The sequence below is a fragment of the Glandiceps talaboti genome, chromosome 3 (genome assembly GCF_964340395.1).
Source record: "Glandiceps talaboti chromosome 3, keGlaTala1.1, whole genome shotgun sequence".
Taxonomy (NCBI): Eukaryota; Metazoa; Hemichordata; class Enteropneusta; family Spengelidae; genus Glandiceps; species Glandiceps talaboti.
This window is the reverse complement of record NC_135551.1, coordinates 11,594,068-11,603,953: the sequence shown is the minus strand read 5'-3', so window position 1 is coordinate 11,603,953 and position 9,886 is coordinate 11,594,068.

Genomic DNA, 9,886 nt, shown 5'->3' with positions numbered 1-9,886 from the left:
GCACATTGATTGTTGCTAATGTAGACTCAAGGTCCTTAACCTGTGTAGCCAGCTTGTTGAGGTAGTTTACCTTTTAAACTCGGATTTGTAAAAAAAATGTCACCACAATAATTAATATGGCATTCATACTGTGAAAGGGATAGAAAAGGTAGTAACAAATTGTAAATAACACATTTCTATGGCAACTATATTAACCTTCTCATGCGCTTGCTTTTGTAATATCTTATGCGTCAGTTCCATTTCCCATATTTGAAAGAGAGATGGTTGACTCTGATATCATCATCGTCATTGCCATAATCTTACAGTATATGGCATAGTCAATCACACCTGTGTGTCTCTGCATGTGCTTTGAGTTCAGCAGCAGATGTTTTGTTTGATGTTGGTGACATACTAATCAAACTGCTCTGATCTCAATACTGGTTCACCTATGTCATCCATACTTGCCAAGTGCATGAATATGTCAATGTCATGTATTTGGCATGCCTAGTGTAACAATTTACAGGGTAAACCAGAGATGAAATAATCACAACGAAATATGTAATACTGGTAAAACAACCTGTATCAGAAAACATGACTATATGATATACCAGATGCAAGTCTACCAAGCCTACTGCAAAAGAGACAAGTTTAAGTTACAAAATTAATATAGCGAGGTAAAAAGCAGTTAGGTATATACAAACTAACTAGTGGTATACTGAAAAATGGTTGTCCGATGCAGTTGTGATATTCCTTTGCATCCTTCACTTTACTGCCACCCTGTACAAATCTAGAGTGGTCCTGTAATATCATAGCAAGTGACCTCTCTGGAACATCTGCTGAATTCAGGTGCCATTTGAGATGTTTCCCCTTGTGGTAAGACACCAAAAACAGTAGTACTTGCCTGTCAATACAATGTAAATCAATTATTATGGTACATATTATTATTCCAATAACTAATATGCAAATTGTGTAGGGAAAATTCACAAGTCAAAGTTAGGTTAGGACATGCCACTAGCCCCTGGCATTCCATAGATCGTGACGAGATAGTCGTAATCTCCACTAAGCCAAATGACAATAGTGACTTAGGGACCGGTCAGTTTCTCCAGCCTGGGGGGGGGGGGGGGGGGGCGGTGGATTCTTAGATTCTTAAATCGGGCCGACAAAAAGTCACTGACCCCCCCCCCCCCCCCCTATCTGTAAAACCCAAAACAGGCTGACCCCCCTATCACTTAATTCTAAAACATGATGACCCCCTCCCCCCCCCCCCCCCATATATGATATTCGCATGAGTGACAGGTATTTTTTGATCGTGACTCAGTGTAGACTGCTTGACTGTCTTGCATCTACTTTATAAGATCCCGGGTTAGCACTATCATAATTATAATTATTGACTACACAGGGTAAATATATTTGAAAAGGAGTTTAATAGCATCTTGACAATGAAAGGTAGGGGGAAAGCTTGAGAAGGGAATATGTATAGCTGTCATGGGAGGTCCTAGGGGGTGTCCCCCTAGAAGCCCAGGAGGTTTTTAACTCTGAAAAGTCAATTTTGAGACTATTCAGACATTTTTAGAAAATAAGTTCCAAGCTTTACAAGACAGCACCAACATGTAAAAAGCAACTACATAAGGTTGAAATATTTTTGAAATATAGTTTGATAGGATCTTGTATAGAATATGTATAGCTGTCATGGGAGGTCCTAGGGGGTGTCCCCCTAGAAGCCCAGGAGGTTTTTAACTCTGAAAAGTCAATTTTGAGACTATTCAGACATTTTTAGAAAATAAGTTCCAAGCTTTACAAGACAGCACCAACATGTAAAAAGCAACTACATAAGGTTGAAATATTTTTGAAATATAGTTTGATAGGATCTTGACAGTAAGAGGTAGGGGGAGATCTTGAGACTGGGATGTGTATACCTCATGGGAGGGGGTCCTTGGGGGTCTCCCCCTAGAAGCCCTGGAGGTTTTTTCCCTGAAAAATCAATTTTGAGACTATTCAGACCCTTTCAGACAATAATTTCCAAGCCTTACAAGACAACACCAACATGTAAAAAACAACTACATAGGGTTGAAATACTTTTGAAATATACTTTGATAGCATCTTGACAGTAAGAGGGGAAGAGCTTGAGACTGGGATATCTCCACCTCATGCGGGGGGTCTGGGGGGGTCTCCCTCTAGAAGCCCTGGAGGATTTTTACTCTTATATTATAGCCAATATTTACGCTATTTAGACCCTTTCAAGCAATAACTTAATCCATGCTTTACAAGACAGCAAGTATCAGAAACTATTCTTTATAACTTACACTAAGGGTTAATTGAAATATGTTCTTAAAAAGTTAAATGGCGTCATTATATACATGTAGTAAAGGTCAGCACATCTAATGGTAGTATCATTGGTAGGGGAGATTTGGAGATTAAGGCAATTTTAGACTATCTTGGCAAACATTTCACATCTTGAGAAGACAATATCATCTCAAATTAGAACAGGGTGAAAATATTTAAGAAAAGTTTAATACCATTATAAGGTTGTTGGGCCATCTGATTGTTGGCTGAATGCATGAGTGACCTCTGGGGTGAGGAAGTCCTTGGGGTTTTCCCCCTGGCAGATATGGAGTTTTTTGCTTGAGATACTTAGGCAATGTTTAGGTTATTCATAACCTTTGAGGTAATATTTCCAAGCTTCGAAAAGCTAACGTAAATGTACGTTTTAAAATAGACATGTAACATTAATATAGGGGCATTAATATATGTATAATAAAGTCACCGGTGTGTTAGAGAACTTTAGGTGGTCATACCTAGTGTATAATTGAAACTGGAATCTGATGAGATGTGGTGATTTGTTGTGTCAATAACATGATGAGTAGAACAGTCTAGATTAACTTCATTTATAAACTATGTATGAAAATTGCCATTACGAAACCTTCAAGTTCACTTTTGCCCCAAACTGCAATATAAGTGAAGCATTGATTGTGAAACAGCCAAACATTCACATGACATGTTCTGTAACTAGTGTGGTAGCTAGGTAATACATGTATATGTATATGTATAGTTATGTTTGAACTAATAAGTAATATTAAAGAATTCATGTAAGAAACAGGGACAAGAACAAATATTGACATGTACCACATTTCAGACAAGGCTATATGCCATTGTAGAAAGGATTTTTTCTTCCATCACAATTTAAAACACAATGACCCCCCCCCCCCCTATCCACAATTTTGAAAACAGCATGACTCCCCCCTACTGCCAATTTCAAAAACAGGGTGACCCCCCAAGCAATCCACCGGACACCCCCCCCCCCCCCAGGCCGAAGAAACTGACCGGTCCCTTACCCCTGGAATCATAGACAAGTGAAGTTGATAGGTTAGAGCAACAATATTTATGAATGTGTGAGATGAGAGGGGGGGGGGGTATCCATGTTTTCATGTAATATGTCAACATCTTACGCTAGCTCTACTACAACCCTTAACACTGAAGTCAAACACTTGTTTTGCCCCACACATTTATAAACGTATAATACAAATGTAAAAGTATACCCTGTCAAATGGTGAAGTTATTTGAAACGCGAACGGTATACTTTTACACTTGACATAGATACCACTGTATCAACAATTGTGGCAAATGATGCAAATGTTTTACTTGTATGTTATGAGTTGTACATTTTCTGAAGTATACTGATGAGAATCCACATATACGGTACTTACTGTAGTGTACATGTATAGAGCTGTACATACACCAACCAATATATCATGTTTACGGTTTATTGGTATTTGTTTCCTCTGCACAATGAATAACAATGTGCCAGGAAGAAGGGTAGTGTTTATTGTTGTTTTTAAATTTAACTAACTTCCACAAATACCCATCAAGAGTATCTACTTCTCCTAAATTCAATGCCAAGGCTGCAGTACGCAGATTTTGTACGAGTCTCCTGCCAGAAATAGATTCCAAACTACTGTGTTTTTGAGACTGTTGAGTTGATTTCATAGATCCCCCACCATGATCACCGCCAACTTTGATCCAGATCTCAGTTGGTGGTATGTGGTTGTACTCCATCAAAGTTTGATGAACTACCATGATGACAAAAAGAGCGCATACACCTGCAATTCTATAAAATGTTGTTGATGTTGAAATGTGAAAAAGCTGCATATATACAAGTAAAAATAAATATAAGTCCATATCCTGAAATAAAATGAACAAATTTATGTAATTTGTACCTGTCAATTGCACTCAGTCTACTTAGCACTACATCCACTAGATTAGACACTGCAACAAATGGTGCAAGCCTAACTTCACTTAAATCCGACACCTTCGGTTCCCCTTACAGTGATGGTAAATGGTAGATTTTGTGACTGCAGCTCTAACCTCAAGTTGTTTCCACACTTTCTGTCATTATTCTCTCCTTCTATGGGGCAATTCCATTGCTGTAGCCACCTAAGTGCATGGAGGAACAAAAAGGACATTTTTCAATAAAATGAAAGTTTTACTCCATGATTACTACAATGTAAAAGTAGATTAAATACTGGATTAGTTTCAATATCATACATGCATAAACTTACACACTGAGTACACATATGGACATGTAATGTACATATACAAAGGCATAGGCAAAGACAGCCACACAAATCAAGAAAGACATAACATATTATGAGTAAAGAATCATAAACCCATTGGTATGATGACAAATACACATAAATAGATGGTTTAATAAATTCATCAGCATACATTCTTGTTATTTTGATAATTTATCAGTTTTCAATACTATTGATTTATTGCAGCTGGGATTAAATTTAGTAATCTGACAACTAGTATGGGATATAATTTCAGTGAAATTCACTATAATTTGACAAAAAGTACACACAAGCAGCTAAGAGATGTTATGAAGTGTATTCTACATTTTAAAGTATGCCTAGTGAATTCTCTCATCACTAAAAACAATTAAATTACAACCAAACAAGTAATTAAAATGGAATATACAAATAGTATTGATTTTGTATTTTTAATCCATGATAAAACAAATCTATTTTTTTATACGAGGAGAAAAAACAATGTGAAATGACAGGTACTAATTTCTTGTTTGTAACGCAATAAATTGCAAAAGATTAAAAAGTGTTTAAAAATTTGTTATTGCAAGTTCATTACAAACATTTTACATATGTTTTAGATTATTTCTAATTTAGTGAATGAACTTCACACAATGATTTAGTTAATTCTGTTACATACTGTTTTTTTTTCAAGTAGGAAGACATAGTTGAGTTGTCTTAAAAATCCAAAATCCAAATTAAATACCCTACGTCTCCACATGTGCACTTTAATAATAATTTATACAATCAATGTATTAAAACAAAAAAATAGTTACACTGACCTGTCTTTCCTGTCTTGAATTCTACAACTTTGTCATGTGTCATACCTAACCTTTCTTTTATCATTTTTATAGGTAACATTTCAAACTCCTTGGTATCTTTGAACTTATCTATTTTCTTGAGGAAGGTCTTAACAGCACATCCATTTGAAGTAGAAGTACTTGGTTGTAATAGATTTGTACTATTAGAGACAACTTGACAATAATCATGGTCTGAGATCTATGTATCAAATATGGACATTTGTGGATGTGTTGAGACAGGTCTTCCAGGGCCATATACATGTACAAATTACAACCATACATTGCACAATCACATGATACACTTAATGATGACAAAACATTTGAAAATGCCAGTTGGTGGAACACTCACTGTGGATGACAATGAAATGTGTACACGACAGGCTCAGGTCAAGTGTGAGATTGGACAAACCATCAGAGATAATCACTACAAAATGTGTGTGATCCCTCTCACACAACACTTGATGCTACTGTCAGTTACTTCCTTGCAAATGGGACATTCAAACTGCTCAGACAACTGTGTTTAGAATCTGTCATAACTCGGTTCCAAGTTATTTCGATATAGTTAACAGCCTCGTACACAATCAAACACTGGTTCTCACTGGTTGGCATTGTACATTGCTGCTTTTCAAGTTTGTCTCTTGGCTCTGGTCTCTTTCTCTTTTTTCTTTTCCGTCGGTCCACCCGTCCATCTTTGCTTGCGTCCAGAGCCATTTCTCTCAAACTTGGTACAAAGACAACACACTATAACATTATGCACTTTAATTTATTTTGTGGTAAGATCCAATATGGCCACCAGATGGCCATTATGTTACGACTTTTTCATGTTCAAAGCCATTATGCAGACATGCCTGAAGAGATCTCGTTCAAAGTTGATATAAGGACAGAGTTGAATTACATACATATGCATGTGAATTTATGTCGGGATATGATTCAATATGGCCACCGGACAGCCATTTTTAAACAATTTTTACATGTCCAGAACCATTACTTGGACATGACTCGACCAATTTCTATCAAACTAGGTACAACGACAACACACTATGTCATACATATGCAAGTCAATTTATTTTGTAATACATTCCAACATGGCCACTATATATTAGACGGCCATTTTGATATGAATTTCTGCCTGATCAGGTTACTTGTAAAAGTTCTCTGATATCTGATTGCAATCATCATCACATTCACCTTCAGTATTGCCATTATCAATGTCACTATAATCTGACTCACTGGTACTACTTGAGTCAGTACATATATCACTGTCTGTGTTATCTATGACATACAAAACTAAATCATCATCATCATCATCATCATCATCGTCATCACCACTGCTACCATCACCATCATATTTTAACAACAACATTCACATACAGTGTGAGTGATAAGGTGAGATGGGTGCATTCAACAAAATGCATTGTTTATTAAACAATTTTCTTACAATATGTATTTTAATTTTTGTATTTTTAGCACAACTGAACTGAGGTTCAGTAGTGCTATAGGGATCGCCCGGCGTCTGTCTGTCTGTCTGTCTGTGTGTGTGTGTGTGTGTGTGTGCGTGTGTGTGTGTGTGTGTGTGTAAACAACTTAAAGTCAAAAACAGCTGAACCGATTGCCATGATATTTGGTGGGTCCATTACCTTGGGTGTCTAGTTGGGAAATTGTTCAAATCAAAATGATCGCATCACAGATGTGTGATTTGGGTCAAAAAATGTGATTTTTGGTCAAAAAACTTAAACTCAGAAACTACTGGGCAGATTGGTGCGAAATTTGGTGGGAACATTCTTAAGGGGATGTAAAGTAAGATTTGTCCATGACGGGATGATTCCATCAGTGATATGCAAATTAGGGCTAAAAATGTGTCTTTTTGGTTAAAAATCTATAATTCCAAAACTACTGAGCAGATTGGGCTGAAATTTAATGGGAATGTATCTAGGGATGTATGGACAAAGAAATATTAAGCATACCATGATTCCATAAGTGATATACAAATTAGGTGTAAAAATGTTCATTTTTGGTCAAAAACTTATATCTCAAAAATTACTTGGTGACGGAGTCTGAAACTTGGTGAGATGTTTCTGCATGTTATTCTTCAAAACATTTTGACAAAATTGGCCCTAGCAACCATGACCACGCCCTTAGCAACAACCAAATGGCAGTATATTTTGGTCAAATAACAACATCCTATGGTAGGCAAATAAATAAACATGTATGCAAATACCGTAGCAACCATGACCACGCCCATAGCAACAGCCAAACGGTCGTGTATTTCATAAAGATAACAACAGGGATTAATAGACAATTGAATAAACGTTCAAAAAATGTATGTAAATTTGCCTAGCAACAAGACCACGCCCATAGCAACAGCCAAATGATCACATATATTGCAAAGATAACAAAGGGGATTAATAGACAATTGAATAAACATTCAAAAAAATGTATGTAAATATGCCTAGCAACAAGACCACGCCCATAGCAACAGCCAAATAATCACATATATTGCAAAGATAACAACAGGAATAGAAGACAAATGAATAATCATTCAAAAAATGTATGCAAGTGTGCCTAGCAACAAGACCACGCCCATAGCAACAGCCAAATGATCACATATATTGTGAAGATAACAATGGAGATTAATAGACAATTGAATAAACATTCAAAAAATGTATGTAAATATGCCTAGCAACAAGACCACATCCATAGCAACAGCCAAATGATAGCATATATTGTAAAGATAGCAAAATGGTTGGATAGGCAACTGGATAGTCATTCACCAAATGAACAATTATTGTTCGCATGTTAGCATTTTTAAAAACTGTACAGTTGTGCTACAACGCCATTGGCGGTATTTTTTACTCACAGTATTGTAGAGTCATTTCACCATTGTCCATTTCAGAATCAAATCTCTTCTTGCATACAACAGATTCGAATATCAAGCACTGTATAGATAAAATGGTCTCTGGCTAATAAAAGTACACAATGTTTGTGGTTTGTTCAGTTACCTTCTGTTAATATGCATATTATTAAAGTTACCCATTGTAATATTAAAAGTTGTATGTGATTATATTAATGAAGTACAGACTGGCATTATGATATTCAAGTTAACATATTAATGTCAAAGGATTTCATTTGTTCTGATAAAACTATGTAAAGTTGACTGATGCATTGCACAAGTATCAAGTTGTATTATATACTTTACTTCAACTAGTGCTTTTTTTGGACTTTTCTTCTGATTACTCAGGCCTTTACACAGCTAACTGAAACTGTTTTAACCCAGTACTTTGGAAAACCTAGTGTATACAGTATTATATAGACTTTCCCTTTGGCTTTGATTTCAATAAACGTAACTTGATCCTCTAAATCTGACAGGATGGTCCAAATTTAGTAATAGTACTTGTATGAGCTGTTGAACAAATGGGAAGTGATAAAAATGTTTATATCAACATGTCAATTTCAGGTGTACAAGTACTTGAAATAGAACCCATTTCAGACACAAGTTCTGAGATCATTGTGCAATCAACTGGAAGCAGTTTGCATAAATCAAGATATCAGCAAAGAAAATAGAGGTTGAACTCATAAATCATGTTTTGAAAACATAATGAACAGAAAACTGATTGTTTTTTAAAAAAAACAAAACAACAACAAACATTTAAACCACAATGTTTCTCAGTTCAGTTCAGTTCATTTATTTCAGTAACAGGGCCTCTACCCATCGTACATACAATTACAAAATAAATACATAGTGAAATGAGTGACTGAAAAGTATTTTGACAAGTATACTAATGGTAAATAAATATACAAATAAATAAATAAAGCACATGAATACAAGAAAATTGGATTAACAATACCAAACCTTTGTTACAACTGGAAGAGAATATCTTCATTTGAAAGCCTTTAATAAATACAACTATAGTTGTGAAATAACAGTTTTAGTTTTTGAGGAAAGGACTTCAACAAGCTTATGTTCATGTGTATGTGTTCTCAGTGATAGAAAGAACTCATCTCTAATATCATTATATAGAGGACAGCTTATGTTAATATGTATGTGTTCTCACTGATGGAAAGAACTCATCTCTAATATCATTATATAGAGGACAGCTTATGTTCATATGTATGTGTTCTCAGTGATGGAAAGAACTCGTCTCTAATATCATTATATAGAGGACAGCTTATGTTCATATGTATGTGTTCTCAGTGATGGAAAGAACTCATCTCTAATATCATTATATAGAGGACAGCTTATGTTAATATGTATGTGTTCTCAGTGATGGAAAGAACTCATCTCTAATATCATTATATAGAGGACAACATACAAATAGAAAGTGGCATTCGTTTTGTACAATGTTTACAGCTGTGGTATTCTTGCAATATACACAATTTCTCTAATTGACCGGAACCTTAAGATGACGACAAATTTCAATACTTAGGCCTAATAAAAAAAAAATTGTGCAATTCCAATTATGCTCAATTTTAGAATAGGTGGGGTAAGTAGATTTTTATGTATAATCTCCCAGTAATCTGAATGAGTGC